The following is a 17,166-nucleotide window of genomic DNA, read 5'->3' on the forward strand; positions in this document are numbered from 1 at the left end:
AAATTGTAACCTCTTCTGCACATGTCTTTTACTCGTATTTAACAGATGGACTTTGCGGGGGATTCTTGTAAATAAATTAGCTTCACACAGGTGTCTTCTAACTGTCACAGCACTTACAGGTAACTCCAGACTATCTTTGATCATCCTGGAGCTGATCAATGGGTGAGCCTTTGCCATTCTGGTTATTCTTCTATCCATTTTGATGGTTGTTTTCCATTTTCTTCCACGCGTCTCTGTTTTTCTTGTCCATTTTAAAGCATTGCAGATCATTGTAGATGAACAGCCTATAATTTTTTGCACCGGCGTATAAGTTTTCCCCTCTCCAATCAACTTTTTAATCAAACTACGCTGTTCTTCTGAACAATGTCTTGAACGTCCCATTTTCCTCAGGCTGTCAAAGAGAAAAGCCTGTTCAACAGGTGCTGGCTTCATCCTTAAATAGGGGACACCTGATTCACACCTGTTTGTTCCACAAAACTGACAAACTCACTGACTGAATGCCACACTACTATTATTGTGAACACCCCCTTTTCTACTTTTTTTTTTTTTTTTTTCTAATAGCCCAATTTCATAGCCTTAAGAGTGTGCATATCATGAATGCTTGGTCTTGTTGGATTTGTGAGAATCTACTGGTACCTTGTTTCCCATGTAACAATAAGAAATATACTCAAAACCTGGATTAATCTTTTTAGTCACATGGCACTACTATTATTCTGAACACTACTGTAGGTTGGAAAAAGCAGGCTAACTTTAAGTTTCTGGAATGACATTCCCAAAGCCCTGACATCAACTCTGTTGAAAATTTGTGGAATACACTTAAAAACAGGGTCTTTGCCAGGAAACCAAACAATTTAAATTAAGTCTACCAATTCTGCCAAGAAGACTGCTCAAATATCCAGCCAGCCAGAATTATACCAAAAGCCTGCAGACTGTTACCTAAAGCATCTGGTTAAGATGCAGCTTGCTAAGGGACTATATTAGTGGGGGTGTATGTATAGATTTGAGCCTGTATGTATAATTTTGACCCTGTAAATGGTAAAATGCTAAATGGACTGCATCAGATGCTCAAAGCACTTTACAATTATGCCTCACATTCACCCCGATGTCAGGGTGCTGCCATACAAGGCGCTCACTACACACCGGGAGCAATAGGGGATTAAAGGCCTTGCCCAAGAGCCCTTAGTGATTTTCCAGTCAGGTGTGGATTTGAACCCATGATCTTCTGGACTCAAGCCCAACACCTTAACCACTAGACCATCACCTCCCCGTGACCCTGTGTGAATTAGAGAAGATACCAATTTTTTTGATGTATGTTCAAAGACATCTTTAAAAGCCCAAAATTACCATGATGTTCATACCTATGATTAGTATATGTATGTAAACATCTGACCACAACTGTGTAACTCCTAATCTGGATTCCAGTTATGCCAGCATATTTTAGAATTGCCATTGCTAGTGTCTTAATAGACAGGGCTGCCCCCTCTTGCCTCTACTGTTTACTCTGTCTTGTTCCCCGAGCAAGTTTAAAGGATGCTGACATAACTCCAATGGTTAGTATTTTTGCTTGTGGTTTAGAGTACAGAAGTTGGACCCATCTGAAAAATTTCCTGCCAATACTGAATCTCTGCACAGCATCAAATAAATTACTATATGCTATTGAAGGTCTTCCCTGCATCCAGTGACGGAGTGGTCAGGAACAACAGACTTTTAAAAAAATACGTAACGCAGCATTTTTAGATTATGGAAGCCCTGTCATCCTTGCATAAAACCATTTTGGTCTAGGTTGTCCATTTGTGGTAGTAGTGGTTCCAATCATTTGGCAAAAATTTAACATAAAATTTTAAGGTCATCATCCCCGTAGAGACGGTGCCTGCTCCCAGACTACCAATAACCAGCAAAAATCTATTTAAGCATAAAAATTCAAAAAGAAAAATTAATATAGCACCTTCAACTGCACCACAGACTAAAACAGTTAAATGTGGTCTATTAAACATTAGGTCTCTCTCTTCTAAGTCCCTGTTGGTAAATGATATAATAATTGATCAACATATTGATTTATTCTGCCTAACAGAAACCTGGTTACAGCAGGATGAATATGTTAGTTTAAATGAGTCAACACCCCCGAGTCACACTAACTGTCAGAATGCTCGTAGCACGGGCCGAGGAGGAGGAGTAGCAGCAATCTTCCATTCCAGCTTATTAATTAATCAAAAACCCAGACAGAGCTTTAATTCATTTGAAAGCTTGTCTCTTAGTCTTGTCCATCCAAATTGGAAGTCCCAAAAACCAGTTTTATTTGTTATTATCTATCGTCCACCTGGTCGTTACTGTGAGTTTCTTTGTGAATTTTCAGACCTTTTGTCTGACTTAGTGCTTAGCTCAGATAAGATAATTATAGTGGGCGATTTTAACATCCACACAGATGCTGAGAATGACAGCCTCAACACTGCATTTAATCTATTATTAGACTCTATTGGCTTTGCTCAAAAAGTAAATGAGTCCACCCACCACTTTAATCATATCTTAGATCTTGTTCTGACTTATGGTATGGAAATAGAAGACTTAACAGTATTCCCTGAAAACTCCCTTCTGTCTGATCATTTCTTAATAACATTTACATTTACTCTGATGGACTACCCAGCAGTAGGGAATAAGTTTCATTACACTAGAAGTCTTTCAGAAAGCGCTGTAACTAGGTTTAAGGATATGATTCCTTCTTTATGTTCTCTAATGCCATATACCAACACAGTGCAGAGTAGCTACCTAAACTCTGTAAGTGAGATAGAGTATCTCGTCAATAGTTTTACATCCTCATTGAAGACAACTTTGGATGCTGTAGCTCCTCTGAAAAAGAGAGCTTTAAATCAGAAGTGTCTGACTCCGTGGTATAACTCACAAACTCGTAGCTTAAAGCAGATAACCCGTAAGTTGGAGAGGAAATGGCGTCTCACTAATTTAGAAGATCTTCACTTAGCCTGGAAAAAGAGTCTGTTGCTCTATAAAAAAGCCCTCCGTAAAGCTAGGACATCTTTCTACTCATCACTAATTGAAGAAAATAAGAACAACCCCAGGTTTCTTTTCAGCACTGTAGCCAGGCTGACAAAGAGTCAGAGCTCTATTGAGCTGAGTATTCCATTAACTTTAACTAGTAATGACTTCATGACTTTCTTTGCTAACAAAATTTTAACTATTAGAGAAAAAATTACTCATAACCATCCCAAAGACGTATCGTTATCTTTGGCTGCTTTCAGTGATGCCGGTATTTGGACAGACTCTTTCTCTCCTATTGTTCTGTCTGAGTTATTTTCATTAGTTACTTCATCCAAACCATCAACATGTTTATTAGACCCCATTCCTACCAGGCTGCTCAAGGAAGCCCTACCATTATTTAATGCTTCGATCTTAAATATGATCAATCTATCTTTGTTAGTTGGCTATGTACCACAGGCTTTTAAGGTGGCAGTAATTAAACCATTACTTAAAAAGCCATCACTTGACCCAGCTATCTTAGCTAATTATAGGCCAATCTCCAACCTTCCTTTTCTCTCAAAAATTCTTGAAAGGGTAGTTGTAAAACAGCTAACTGATCATGTGCAGAGGAATGGTCTATTTGAAGAGTTTCAGTCAGGTTTTAGAATTCATCATAGTACAGAAACAGCATTAGTGAAGGTTACAAATGATCTTCTTATGGCCTCGGACAGTGGACTCATCTCTGTGCTTGTTCTGTTAGACCTCAGTGCTGCTTTTGATACTGTTGACCATAAAATTTTATTACAGAGATTAGAGCATGCCATAGGTATTAAAGGCACTGCGCTGCGGTGGTTTGAATCATATTTGTCTAATAGATTACAATTTGTTCATGTAAATGGGGAATCTTCCTCACAGACTAAAGTTAATTATGGAGTTCCACAAGGTTCTGTGCTAGGACCAATTTTATTCACTTTATACATGCTTCCCTTAGGCAGTATTATTAGTCGGTATTGCTTAAATTTTCATTGTTACGCAGATGATACCCAGCTTTATCTATCCATGAAGCCAGAGGACACACACCAATTAGCTAAACTGCAGGATTGTCTTACAGACATAAAGACATGGATGACCTCTAATTTCCTGCTTTTAAACTCAGATAAAACTGAAGTTATTGTACTTGGCCCCACAAATCTTAGAAACATGGTGTCTAACCAAATCCTTACTCTGGATGGCATTACCCTGACCTCTAGTAATACTGTGAGAAATCTTGGAGTCATTTTTGATCAGGATATGTCATTCAAAGCGCATATTAAACAAATATGTAGGACTGCTTTTTTGCATTTACGCAATATCTCTAAAATCAGAAAGGTCTTGTCTCAGAGTGATGCTGAAAAACTAATTCATGCATTTATTTCCTCTAGGCTGGACTATTGTAATTCATTATTATCAGGTTGTCCTAAAAGTTCCCTAAAAAGCCTTCAGTTAATTCAAAATGCTGCAGCTAGAGTACTGACGGGGACTAGAAGGAGAGAGCATATCTCACCCATATTGGCCTCTCTTCATTGGCTTCCTGTTAATTCTAGAATAGAATTTAAAATTCTTCTTCTTACTTATAAGGTTTTGAATAATCAGGTCCCATCTTATCTTAGGGACCTCGTAGTACCATATCACCCCAATAGAGCGCTTCGCTCTCAGACTGCAGGCTTACTTGTAGTTCCTAGGGTTTGTAAGAGTAGAATGGGAGGCAGAGCCTTCAGCTTTCAGGCTCCTCTCCTGTGGAACCAGCTCCCAATTCAGATCAGGGAGACAGGCACCCTCTCTACTTTTAAGATTAGGCTTAAAACTTTCCTTTTTGCTAAAGCTTATAGTTAGGGCTGGATCAGGTGACCCTGAACCATCCCTTAGTTATGCTGCTATAGACGTAGACTGCTGGGGGGTTCCCATGATGCACTGTTTCTTTCTCTTTTTGCTCTGTATGCACCACTCAGCATTTAATCATTAGTGATCGATCTCTGCTCCCCTCCACAGCATGTCTTTTTCCTGGTTCTCTCCCTCAGCCCCAACCAGTCCCAGCAGAAGACTGCCCCTCCCTGAGCCTGGTTCTGCTGGAGGTTTCTTCCTGTTAAAAGGGAGTTTTTCCTTCCCACTGTAGCCAAGTGCTTGCTCACAGGGGGTCGTTTTGACCGTTGGGGTTTTACATAATTATTGTATGGCCTTGCCTTACAATATAAAGCCCCTTGGGGCAACTGTTTGTTGTGATTTGGCGCTATATAAAAAAATTGATTGATTTAAAAGCCTGTAAGAAGTACCACTGGGTTGGTACCTTTCCCAGTTTCGCTAATAATAAAATTATGACTCTGTTTAACATTGGGGTAGGTGGGGGGAGAGCTCTTGACTCAAATGATTCTTGGCACAGCAAGCAGAGGCGGCATCAATTTGTGTATTTCAATTGTTATTGCATCTTGCCTGGGGGTTTCCCTCTTTTGAAGTCAGATATGACCTCAAAACATCTTGGGAACTAAGATCATGGTTTAGTGGCATGAAAGATTCCTCATCTAGAAGGACAAAGTTTAATGGGTCAAAAAACTTTTTTTTTTTTTAAGTATATCTGAATGACTGGAACTATACGGCTGATAAAAGCACTGGAAACTGTCCATTTCGTTAGGATCCAAAGTTAACTCCCCCTTAATTGTCAGGGTGATATGTAACACATTACTTCAAAAGCACCAGTATGGGTTTTGTCATTTCTTTTTTCATACCTTCCAACCTAATAGTAAGTAAGTCCCTTCGGCTGCTCCCTTGTTTTGTACTCGGCGTCGCCACAGCAAATCCAAGGTGGATCTGCATGTTGGATTGGCACAAGTTTTACGCTGGATGCCCTTCCTGACGCAACTCATGGAGAAATGTGGTAGGGGTGGGATTCGAACCGATAACCTTCCGCACTGAAACCAAGTGCATTAACCACTTGGCCACCACCCCTACATACCTTCCAAACTAATAAGGACACATAATCAAAAATAGAGTTTTTTATTGACATAGGCAATATAGCATAAGACAGTAAACAGACATCAACTTCACCAGTTTCATACAAAAGCTTTAAATATCACTTCACACAATATTTGGTTTAAAAATGGTATATCAATGCGAATAAAACATTTATTTAATTTTAAAGTTTAAATTGTAGAAATTTCACACAACACTTTTTAACCAACAAGCCAACAGGTGTGTTTGATAGAAAGAATTTTAATATAAAAATATGTCACTCAACAAAAACATTCAAAAACATCTTTTAGGAAATATATAATGACCCACAAAACATTAAAACATCCTTAAGATTTTGTTTCTCCACTTTTTTTTGTTGGACAGAGGCTGTGTAAATTTGCATTGATGTGTTTTTGTAACTGAGGACTCTTCAACCAGGGTGCACTTGGATCAATGCACAGTGTTTTATCACACACAGTGGTAACTCTGTAAAAATAAAAATAAAGAAATTATTGCCCACTGTAAATAAAGACAATGACAGTGAACCACATAATGAATCAAATACCACCCAATTTGTACACTCTGCTGCCTGTTAAATCTAAATGTGTGAGATCGTGAGTTGCATGATGTCCTTCACATCAAATCCCACAGTGACTTCACATTCACTAAATGTTAAATTAAAAATAATTCATTTGTATGAGATTTGTTTTTTGTTATTTTAGCTGCTACAAGTAAAGATTTCAATTAAAACACATGGCAAACTCACACAACACCTTCCTGACAAGCATGCCAAAATCATTCCAATAAATCCTGCTTTGAAACAATGATCAGGTACATTTGTATTAATCTGAATTAAAAAAAATGGGAGAATTTTGCTAATCGAGCAAATGTTCACAAAAGGAAACTTCATGTTAGACAATGATGGAATATAAAGATATTTAACTTAATTAGAAGCTGCTAGACTTTAGTCTGGACTGTATAAGCAGTCAACCAACAGATTGGAAGAACAATGGCACAACTTGGATATGAGGGAAATGTGATGACATATATCAAGATTCTTGGTAATTATATTCCATATTCTCATATCAGTGGTGCTTTTATATATCAGATCTCTAAACATCATTTTTGTTTTTTAACCAGTGAGGGAGCTAATCCTAGTCTAAGCTCACATGGGACTAATGAATGATTTAAGTCCCATTTTCACTTACTGCCTTTTATGTGACTGATAAAAATACATTAACACAAAAGTCACACAAACAATAAGTCTGTTTTGAATTCCTGGCTTTGTCCTGGAATGCACTTCAGAGCCGTGGGAGCCTTAGGCAGCAACTTTAGTAATAGATTGTTGCAACCTCAGTGCAAAACAGAATGCCTCCATGGATCATTATTCCAACTGCAGTCAGACTGTATAATACCTCAACATGTTTCTAGCACCATAATCATCTGCTGATTCTGGACTATAAACTACATTTACCATCACCTTTTGTGCTTTATTACATGCAGAACTGTGCAATTTATCCTGTGCAATAATTTTACCATATCTATACATATAGTATAGTCCACCTGTCCACCATGGCCAAGACCAAGGAGCTGTATCTATACCATATCTATACATATAGTATAGTCCACCTGTCTACCATGGCCAAGACCAAAAAGCTGTATCTATACCATATCTATACATATAGTATAGTCCACCTGTCTACCATGGCCAAGACCAAAGAGCTGTATCTATACCATATCTATACATATAGTATAGAAATGGTATAGATACAGCTCTTTGGTCTTGTCTATGGTGGACAGGTTGGAGTGTGATTGATTGAGTTTGTGGACAGGTGTCTTTTATACAGGTAACAAGTTCAAACAGGTACAATTAATACAGGTAAAGAGTGCAGAATAGGAGGGCTTCTTAAAGAAAAACTAACAGGTCTGTGAGAGCCAGAATTCTTGCTGGTTGGTTGGTGATCAAATACTTATTTCATGCAGTAAAATGCAAATTGTTTATTTAAAAATCATACAATGTGATTTTCTGATTTTTTTTTTTTTTTTTTTTTTTAGATTCTGTCTGTCACAGTTGAAGTGTACCTATGATAAAAATTACAGACCTCTCCATTCTTTGTACAGTAGTGTTCAGAATCATAGTAGTGCTATGTGACCAAAAAGATTAAAGCCCAATTTCATAGCCTTAAGAGTGTGCATATCATGAATGCTTGGTCTTGTTGGATTTATGATAATCTACTGAATCTACTGGTACCTTGTTTCCCATGTAACAACAAGAAATATACTCAAAACCTGGATTAATCTTTTTAGTCACATGGCACTACTATTATTCTGAACACTACTGTAGGTGGGAAAACTTGCAAAATCGACAGTGGATCAAATAATTATTTACCTCACTGTAGTCACTATATTAAATTTTTCACATAATCTCTTCACATCAGTATTTAAGCATCTACTAATGTCGCAATATACTTTAGTCACCTTTCTTTCATGTAAATGTTTTTTTTTTCTTTACTACTGTACGACTCTAGCTGATGCAACAAGTGATTTTCCCCACTGTGGGATCAATAAAGTTCATCTTATCTTACCTTATTTTGAAATATTTGCTGCAGACTGATGTGCACCTGACTTTGTCCATTTATGCTACAAAGCTAAATATTCCTGCATTCGCTGAGTGATGTCAAGTGTAATAAATAGCATCTCAAATTTAAGGCAAGATGAAAGTCCATGTAATTTAAGGGCTAAAACTTTAAATTAATGATGTTTTGAATGTAGTATCTTTAAATGTTATTATACAAATACTTTTTTCCCCATTACCATTAAAGAGTTAAATAAAAAAAGACTATGCAAGACTGTTAATATTATTATTGGAACAGTCACAGTACATTTAAAGAATTTGCATTTAATATTTTAAGTACTTGTAGTAAACCAGTAAATAGTGATGAGAACAAGCTTTTGGAGGTTATGTGGACTGTAAAGGTGATGATCACACTGTGTTTATTGAGACCATACTTACATCATCGCCTCAAGTTGACAACGGCTCGGAGTTATTTTCATGCTTTTCACCATTTTCAAGGGAACACGTACTTTCGTGGTGGTGCTGCAGCAGCCATCCTCACCGTACCAACTTGTCAGTCCAACTCCAGCTGTGGACACACACAAACACACATTTGCCAACAATTAAAAAAAACTATGACATTTTAGCTTTTAATTTCAATTTAAATAAAAATGGAAGAAATCAATAACTGACCACCAGGTTTGCAGTGCAGGATGCAGATTAGAGCCAGAACAGCCACCAGCATCTTCATGTATCCCCAACAAAGAAAGACGTGCATTTGGTTGGATGGACTTTGATCTTCTAGTCTGACCTTCTAACTTGATCTCTCTTTTATGTAGTGTTGATGGCTGCTATTTACAGAATTGTGTTCTGAGAAACATGCTTCCTCTTTTTTTCCCTGTCATTTACAAAGTAAAAATGTTTTGACTGCTAAGAAATATTCAGATGAATTCTGCTAAGCAGCCTTACAAGGAATGAAACATTTTCATTAACTTCTTGGGATATTGCTTTTGACTTAATGATCTTGTTCTTCCAGTAATTTCGTCAAGGGCTGTAGCAGAGAATTTATCATCAGCAACAGTAGTAGGAAAATAAATGCTAGGCTTTAAAACAAAAGTAGTTGCAGCATTTGCAATAGAGCTGTCGGTATACAAATAATAAATGTTTGTGAGTACAATGGTCAGAATATTTGCATAAGTTAAAAGAGGAAACATACATTCAATGAGGTGCTATTGGACATCTTTTGCTGAAAAATCTCTGGGGCTCACATTATGCCAAAAGGAAGTGCTGTGAAACAGAAATTACCCACTGGTGTGATGAAGGTCGTGAGCATCCTGCTGTTGGCAACAAGTTGCATTTGCCCAAATCCACTGGAGGCATCAGTGGTGGAGAAAACAGTTGCACCTGAAAGCTTTGTACTATATCTTCATGAGTGGGTAGAATGAACCTCTCTCATTTCACCGCTTTTTGGTCATTGTTAAGTCCACACAAATTCTAGGTTTCTTATTCTTCTTAATCACATTTTAATGTGCGCAGTTTACTGCCCAAATTGGACATGGTCAGAATTTGGGTTGGATCAACAGACGCAGATATTGTGGTGATCTCTGAAACGTGGCTAACTAAATCTATTAAAAATGATGATATTAATATCAATGGATACAATGTCTATTGTACTGACAGGCTTAAAAAGGGTGGTGGTGTATAGCCATCTATCTTAAGTCAAGATCTGATGCTTCAACTGTCATGTCTCAATCTATTTGTAAGCAAATGGAGTTTTTGGCTTTAAATGTAAATATAGCCAAATCCTTCTCTTTAACTGTTGTTGGTTATTATATACCCCCATCTGCCAGCAGGGAAGCATTGTCAACTTTAAAGCATCTTCTGTCTAAATTAAATTACAATGAGATTTTAATGGCACGAGACCTCAACTGGGATTGGTTAAATGCAGCTTCTGATGAATTTAAATGCTTCTGTGACTCTGTACATTTTAGCCAGTTGATCAGTCAACCAACTAGGCCAAATATTAAAAATCCGGAAAAGTCCACTTTGATTGATCTAATTCTAACAAATTCTCCCCACAAATTTTCCTCTGTGGGTGTTTTCTGCAATGATTTGAGTGACCATTGTGTAGTTGCAGCTTGCAGAGACACAAAAATCCCTAAATGTAAAGCGCGCATTATTTTCAAGAGGAATTTAAAGAAGTTTAATGAACAAGCTTATCACCATGATCTGTCTTTGGTTAACTGGGAACATACAAGTCTGTTGCCAGATGAGCTAGCTTGGATATATTTTAAGGAAAACTTTGATAAAATTGTAAATAAACATGCTCCCATGAGAAAATTTAGAGTGAAGGGGCGAGAAAACCCCTGGTTCTCTCCAGAACTGTCTGACGCCCTTCATCAGCGTAACGTGGCATGGGCCAAAGCCAGAAGAAGGGACTCTGCCAGTGATTGGTCTATTTTTAGACAACTAAGAAATAAATGCACATCTTTAATTAAAAGAGCCAAATCTGAATATTTCTTATCTGTCAGTACTGAGAATCTTAATAACCCACAGAGATTTTGGAAGGTCATCAAGTCTTTCTCTGTAAATAAGAAACCCCAGGTTCTTCCCCATTTTGTTTTAAAAGAGTCAGTTCCAGTGTATGATAGAGCTGAAGTCTTAAATTGCTTCAATAAGCACTTTGTGGTTATTTATTTGACTCAACATGTGGATCTGCCCCTGTGTCTCACTGTACAAACTCTCAAATATTTTCTGGGGGACCTTTTTCATTTGTGCCTTTTACTGTACAGCAAGTTTGCAATGCTCTGAAAGCTCTGAATCACAGAAAGCCTCCTGGGCCTGACTTGATAGAGCCTTACTTTTTGAAAATGGCTGCTGATTTTATTGCACAGCCTCTCACAATACAAAGTACTTTTTAATCTAACAATCGAGAGCAAAGAAATTCCTTTAGTTTGGAAGGCAGCATTTGTTGTTCCTCTATTAAAAGGAGGGGACCCTGCAGTTTTAACTAATTACAGACCAATATCAAATTTGTGTGTTTTATCAAAAATTATTGAATCTCTTGTATGTGATCAACTTAAAGAGTTTTTATACTCAAATGAGCTTCTTTCAAAATTGCAATCAGGCTTTAGAAAAAAGCACAGTACCATCACTGCTGCAACAAAAGTGATCAATTATATACTGATTGCTCTTGATAAAAAGCAGTACTGTGCAGCGCTCTTCATTGATCTGTCAAGAGCCTTTGACACTGTGGATCACCTTGTCTTAAATCGTAGGCTCGTCAGCTTTGGTCTGTCAGATGATGTAGTTTCCTGGTTCACAAATTATTTGAGTGACAGGAGCCAGTGTATTAAATGTGATGCGTTGTGTTCTGAATTTATGAGTATTCACAAAGGGGTGCCACAGGGTTCTGTATTAAGACCTTTGTTATTTATCATGTATGTAAATGATTTAGGACATAATGTCTCTGATGCCAGTGTGCATTTTTATGCTGATGATACAATCATTTACTGCTTTGGTTCATCCCCGGTCAGTGCTGTCAAATCTTTGCAAAAAGCTTTTGATGTGGTGCAGCACAAACTGCTGCAGCTAAAACTTGTCCTTAACTCTGACAAAACTAAACTCATGTTATTTTCAAATTCTAGAAAAGGTCCTCAAATTGCCCCTACAGTGTCCATGCTTGAGGGAAATGAAATTGTGGTGGTTCATTCATACAAATATCTTGGTATCTTGCTTGACGACACTCTTACCTTCAAACCCCACATCGAGAATCTTGTGAAGAAACTTAAATTGAAACTGGGATTTTTCTTTTGAAATAAATGTTTTTCTTTTGAGGTTAGAAAGCGCCTTGTTACTGCAACTTTTTTTTAATCTATTTTAGATTATGGAGACCTGTTATATATGAATGCTTCAGCTCAGTGCCTGAGAAAGATTGACTCTGTATATCATGCTTCCTTGAGGTTCATTACGAACTGTAGGATCCTGACTCATCATTGTGAACTGTATTCTCGAGTGAGATGGCCTTCTTTGTCCACCAGGAGGTTGATCCACTGGTATACTTTTATTTATAAGGCCATGCTTGGATTACTGCCCTCGTACATCTGTAACTTAATCACACAGAGAAGGGTTGATTCTTATGGTTTGTGTTCCAACGAACATTTGCTACTCTCTGTTCCTTATGTCCGCACTGAAACTGGAAAAAGGTCCTTCACCTTCTCTGCCCCTTCTTCATGGAACACTTTGCAAAAGGACTGGAAACTTACAGAACTGATCACATTAAATTACTTTAAAGCCAGACAGAGCACTTGAGACAGCCTCCTTCACATGTACTTGTTTTAATTAACTCATTTATTAATTTATTTGTTAAACTGTAACTGTATTTTTATTGCTGCATCTTGGCTAGGGCTCCCTTGAAAAAGAGGTTTTTAATCTCAATGGGACTTCCCTGGTAAAATAAAGGTTAAATAAAAATTAAAAAAAAAAAAACAAAACACTGGCACCATAGGGCGCGCCAACTGGTGGCTTCCTTCACCTCCTGAATGATGCCTAGAGACTCCATTCATGTCAGGTCTATCTCCACTTGAGATAGGATGGGGAAAGGGATGTGTTGAAGGTGTGGCATTAGGCTGGAGCTCTATTTTCACTGGTTTGCATTTCAGAAGTCCAATGTCCCCAAAAACATCCTCAAATGACTCAAGTCCACCCACTCTGGGAACTAATCCCATTTTAATTGTTGTTTCCCTTCCGAGCAGATTGGTAGCAAATGGGCCATGTCTTTCACAGTTCATTGAGAATTTGCCTTTGCATTCAAGCTTCCCATCAGGAGTAGTGAATTTCAATTTATTTCATTTATATAGCACCAAATCACAACAAAGTTGCCTCAAGGCGCTTCACACAAGTCAAATCAAATCAAATCAATTTTATTTATATAGCGCCAAATCACAACAAACAGTTGCCCCAAGGTGCTTTATATTGTAAGGCAAAGCCATACAATAATTACGGAAAAACCCCAACGGTCAAAACGACCCCCTGTGAGCAAGCACGTGGCGACAGTGGGAAGGAAAAACTCCCTTTTAACAGGAAGAAACCTCCAGCAGAACCATGATCAGGGAGGGGCAGTCTTCTGCTGGGACTGGTTGGGGCTGAGTGAGAGAACCAGGAAAAAGACATGCTGTGGAGGGGAGCAGAGATCAATCACTAATGATTAAATGCAGAGTGGTGCATACAGAGCAAAAAGAGAAAGAAACACTCAGTGCATCATGGGAACCCCCCAGCAGTCTAAGTCTATAGCAGCATAACTAAGGGATGGTTCAGGGTCACCTGATCCAGCCCTAACTATAAGCTTTAGCAAAAAGGAAAGTTTTACGCCTAATCTTAAAAGTAGAGAGGGTGTCTGTCTCCCTGATCCGAATTGGGAGCTGGTTCCAGAGGAGAGGAGCCTGAAAGCTGAAGGCTCTGCCTCCCATTCTACTCTTACAAACCCTAGGAACTACAAGTAAGCCTGCAGTCTGAGAGCGAAGTGCTCTATTGGGGTGATATGGTACTATGAGGTCCCTAAGATAAGATGGGACCTGATTATTCAAAACCTTATAAGTAAGAAGAAGAATTTTAAATTCTATTCTAGAATTAACAGGAAGCCAATGACGAGAGGCCAATATGGGTGAGACATGCTCTCTCCTTCTAGTCCCTGTCAGCACTCTAGCTGCAGCATTTTGAATTAACTGAAGGCTTTTCAGGGAACGTTTAGGACAACCTGATAATAATGAATTACAATAGTCCAGCCTAGAGGAAATAAATGCATGAATTAGTTTTTCAGCATCACTCTGAGACAAGACCTTTCTAATTTTAGAGATATTGCGTAAATGCAAAAAAGCAGTCCTACATATTTGTTTAATATGCGCTGTGAATGACATATCCTGATCAAAAATGACTCCAAGATTTCTCACAGTATTACTAGAGGTCAGGGTAATGCCATCCAGAGTAAGGATCTGGTTAGACACCATGTTTCTAAGATTTGTGGGGCCAAGTACAATAACTTCAGTTTTATCTGAGTTTAAAAGCAGGAAATTAGAGGTAAGATCTAACCTTAACAGTGAAGTACCTTAGTATACCAGTACCAGTACCTTAGTGAAGTCTGCTTTAGTTCTTTTAAAACAGGGCACTGGGGTAGGCTGAGCTATGTCTGTTCCAATGTTACTGTTATATCTATACCTATGTCAATTCTAAATTGCACAGCGGTACCATTGATTTGCAGATTTGCAGTTGTGAGCATCTGTGGAAGCACACATGTTGTTCATCAAATTGCTTGATAACGTCTCTGTAATAGTTCTCAAAGTCCTTCGGAAAAGTGAACATGCTGAATATAGACTCTGCCTCCTTACCCATGGCATACAGCAATGTGTTAACTTGAATTTCACCATCTTCTCAGTCAAGCTTCGGAACAATCCAACAGTGAGAAAAACGTTGTCTCCAGACCAGGCATGTCGATGGCTAGGTGAAGTTAAACAACTCTGGGGTATGAAACGTTGCCATTTCGCTGCCTCAGACTTGTTTGTCTCACAGTCAGTCAGAAGAGCATCCCACTTCTGACACCATGTCATGAACTACCCAGACTTTGTTCATTTTACTGGTTTTATTAACCTTTTTGGACACATAAAGTCCAGAACGACATGCTCAGCTATTAGCCGAGCAGTTCTTTTATATAGAAAATGTATACATAGCCAACTTTCATACCCAAAACATCAAGTAAATCCACTCATCACATCATATGCTGGATTCACTAAACTGGTTGTAAGTGCACATCTACTCACAAGAGAGAGCTTACAGTTGTGATCGTCACTGGTGTTTACATCCCACGAGATGCTAATGCTAGCATGGCTCTCTCTCTCTGGCTGAGCGCCATAAATGAACAGCAGCGGGTCCACCCTGATGGCATTCACATTATAGCTGGGGACTTTAATATGACCAATTTAAAGGCCCCTTCACACAGTGCGAATTTGGTCGAATTGCGCATTAAGTGCGCATGAAGCAGGAATCGTATGCAAACCATGTAATTTCATAGCTGCTTCCAATGCCTCGTACACCTGCTGCTACAACTATTTGTGCACAGCGTGCACTGTGTGCGCCCATCAAGCCCTCTCTCGGCAGGTGTCGGCCAAATTCCAGGTGACATGCACGAACATCTAACACCGCTCATATGGCACTTAGAAAATGTGTGGCCATTCGCACTCTTAGCATGACAACAGTCTGCAGACAATCACAATCGTACTTGCAGTGAAATTTGTCTACGTGCCCCATAAGTGTGGCTTTGGTGTGTGCATTGAACTGACAGGAGGTATGGCTATGACAGAAGCGGCCGTGAAGATCTGTCATTCTGGACATCCCAGCTGGACAGTACTGTGTTTGGCTGGACATGGACTAACAACTGACCACTGTGGCGTGCGTGTGTCAGTGTCTATCACTGTGGCGATGGGCTGCAGCAAGCGAGCACGTGTGCACATGACAGGCTGCCCCCCAGGTTGAAATGGACCATTAGATCATAACACGCAGCAGGTGAGCTGACCACGTGAGCAGCACCCACATGAGCTCTGTTCCAGATGATGTGGTGTCCTGCGGCACGCCGTCCATAAGACATGCATGTCGGCGACACGCGCTGGCAGATGTGGACGTGAATGAGATGAGCGAACTGCTTCCCATTCATGTGATTTCATGACTATGTCAGTGACCATGGGTCATCTACAGAGGAACAGGCGGATCATATTTGTATTGCCGGCTTGATGAGAGGGATTTAATACAATGTGATATTTTTTATATGGTGCGTCGTTTATATTTTTTTAAAATATGTCCATGTGCTACCTGATATAAGGCAATGTTCAGCACCTTTACAGGACAGTGATGGAAGCTTACTTGCTAAAGTTTCTGGTTGCAATCAGAGCTTTTGGAAGGCATGGGTTCGAATCCTGTTGTGACATGTTTTTTTGTTGTTTTTTTTCAGCTGCACGATGTAGTTGGGTGATTCTTTAACTACGGGCACTATTGGCCTTGTAAATGTAATTACCACCACATCATTGCCATACAATATAAAGCGCCTTGGGGCAACTGTTTGTTGTGATTTGGCGCTATATACATGTGCTCTGATGTCACTGTGATCTCCATAGAAACTACCCAAACAATCTTTCATACAAACTGTTAAAGGGACATTACAGTGTTGTGGTGGAAATTACGGCAATAGTGTGGGACAACTACATTTTGTTTAAAAAACTCACAACAGTTGTATGACATTGAATACCCCAATTATGTTTTGATTATTTTACTGATATTTTATTCAGAGATATTTTAAAACATTAGAAAAAAACGTTTCTTTACCATTAATTTTTAATCATTGAAGATCAAAAGTCTGGGTGTGGGACAAGCACAAAACGGCAATATTTGCATATAATGATGCTGAAAAAAGGTGAAAAAGTCATCATAGACTACTAGAACAAATTTCTTAACACACTTTCATTGTAAAGATAACTATAAAAGTGTGAAATTTCCCCTTTTTTCTGTTTTTCATACAATATGATCAAAGGACATAATAAGTGCCCGTAGTCTAAGAATCACCCAGTTACACATGCAGCAGCGGTGCAGCTAGTGGCACTGTATTCCCGCATGCACGC

General features: G+C 38.8%; 1 long non-coding RNA gene across 1 annotated transcript; it reads right to left on the reverse strand.

Annotated features, from left to right (window-relative positions):
- Window positions 1–6,016: 6,016 nt before the first annotated feature.
- On the reverse strand, window positions 6,017–9,583 carry LOC117503021. The gene is made up of 3 exons (XR_004558458.1): window positions 9,200–9,583; window positions 8,966–9,095; window positions 6,017–6,438 (listed from the first exon to the last, which is right to left on the reverse strand). It is a non-coding gene; the product is annotated as an uncharacterized LOC117503021 (long non-coding RNA).
- Window positions 9,584–17,166: the final 7,583 nt, after the last annotated feature.

The sequence above is a fragment of the Thalassophryne amazonica genome, chromosome 2, assembly GCF_902500255.1.
Source record: "Thalassophryne amazonica chromosome 2, fThaAma1.1, whole genome shotgun sequence".
Lineage (NCBI taxonomy): Eukaryota > Metazoa > Chordata > Actinopteri > Batrachoidiformes > Batrachoididae > Thalassophryne > Thalassophryne amazonica.